Source organism: Sinocyclocheilus rhinocerous, unplaced genomic scaffold (genome assembly GCF_001515625.1).
Source record: "Sinocyclocheilus rhinocerous isolate Xijiao unplaced genomic scaffold, SAMN03320098_v1.1 scaffold105, whole genome shotgun sequence".
In the NCBI taxonomy this organism is placed as follows: Eukaryota; Metazoa; Chordata; class Actinopteri; order Cypriniformes; family Cyprinidae; genus Sinocyclocheilus; species Sinocyclocheilus rhinocerous.
Genome location: NW_015631061.1, coordinates 1 through 2,165, shown reverse-complemented (window position 1 = coordinate 2,165; position 2,165 = coordinate 1).

Here is a 2,165-nt window from a genome sequence, read left to right as displayed (position 1 = left end):
TCGAAGGTGAATCTCAAGAATCGACTGTGACGGGGGGCTATCTTGATGTGAAAGTATGCGTCTTTCAGGTCCAGCGAAAAGAACCAGTCCCCTGGGCATACTTGCGAGAGGATCTGTTTCAATGTAATCATCTTGAACGGCCATCTCATGAGGGCACGATTCAAGTGCCTGAGATCGAGGATGGGCCTTAGGCCACCATCCTTCTTGGGGACGAGGAAGTAACGGCTGTAGAAGCCTGACTCGCTCTCGGCTGGGGGAACCGTTTCTACTGCCCCTTTTGCCAGCAAATGTATCACCTCGGTGCGATTTTGGATAGCTCTAAAAAGCCAGCAAAGTTATCACCTCGGCGCGTAGGACGTGTGCATCCTCGCTCTGAACCGAGGTGGAGACCACGCCGCTGAATCGCTGGGGTCTTCGAGCGAATTGGAGTGTATAACCTTGTTTTATTATCCCCATAACCCAGTCTGACACTCTGGGGATGGCCTGCCAGGCCTCGGCCCGCATGGCAAGTGGTTGGATTGGTTCGAGCGGTGGGCCACCAAATGGGGATCCGACGCTCATAATGAGTGGAAGAGGACATTTGCTCTCTTTTTGAAAATATTTGTGTTTTATTTTTCTCGCTATAACAGCGGCTGGTTGTGTGGACACGATTAGAACGGGCCCTATGTTCACAACAGTATTTTTGGTCACAAACACACTGCCATCGGCACCCGGAACTGAACGGGGTGCTTGGAGGCACAACAGAGGCTGTTTGGGGGGTGGTCCGGCTGCAGCGAGACTTGGCCCCTTTCTCTTCCTGTCCCGCAGATCAGGATGATGCCTGAGGCGCAGGGTCCAACGCTATCTTGGGTCGGGGGCCCTGGCGTTTAGGAAATGGGTAGCGAAGGTGGCGTGAAGCGGCGCAGATGGCCGAGCAGGAAGAGGTCTCTCGATCCACTGCGAGGCTTGATCACAGGTGAAGGCTTCGTAGTCTCGTAGAGCGAAGATCTAGTAGTCGTTGCTGAAGGAGAAGAATCTGAGGATCCTACGGCAAAATGCCCGATTATATAGCCAGATGGCCCCGCCCATTCTGGCGGGCTTTGTCGCCATAGACTCGTGCAGCTCTGCTGCCGAGCCATTGGTTCGTTTTTTATTCACTGCATGAACCAATGGCTGTGCAGTTACACTGCGTTATTGAAAGGCTTCAGTCATCGGAGAAAAAGGAGTTTCCCCCCCAAAGCCTCTTAGTAGAAGCAGTACGAGTGAAGTATTGACAGGGAACAGTATCTCGTTGTTTACACAGACTACTTTCACTTCAGATTGATAATACGCCTTCGCATAGTATCACTTACACTACTTTAGGACTGTGTAGACAAGACAGTGTATACAAGTTTTGGTGGGCTCTTATTTTGGAATTCAACATCAGACAGTCCTGAAATGGTGTAAGTGACACTGTGAAAAAGTGTACTGTCAATCTGTGGGGAAACTAGATTGTGGAAATCAGAAGTTTCTTTTTTATACCAATCTGAAATGACAGACAAAACAGAATTTATTTGAGTTTTTGGAGGGCTTTCATTTTGGAATTGTAAATCATATAGTCCTGACATTGCATAAGTGACACTCTGGGGTGGTGTGCTATCAATCTGAAGTGAAAATAGTTTATGGAAACAGGGACTTTTCTTTTTAGAGCTATCAGAAAATATGGAAAATACAGGTTATATGCAAGTTTTTTGATGGCTTTTATTTTGTCATGCAACAACAGACAGTCCTGGCATTGGCCCAGTGGCACTCTGGGGTGGTGGACTGTCAATCTAAATTGAAACGGGTCTATGGAGCTATCCAAAATCACAGGCACAGCAGGAGGAATATGAGACTTTGGAGGGCTTTTTGTATGTAATGCAACATCAGATCGTCCTGAAACTGGCTGATGGACACTTTTGGAGGGCTTTTATTTTGTAATGCAACATCAGATCGTCCTGAAACTGGCTGAGTGACACCCTGGGGTAGTGAACTGTCAATCTGAACGGAAACTGGTCTGTGGAAACATGGAGTTTTCTAATTAGAGCTATTCAAATTCACAAGCAGAACATGTAGAATATGAGTTTTTGGAGGGCTTTTATTATGTAATGCAAACTCAGATAGTCCTGAAACTGGCTGAGTGACACCCTGGGGTACTGGACTATTAA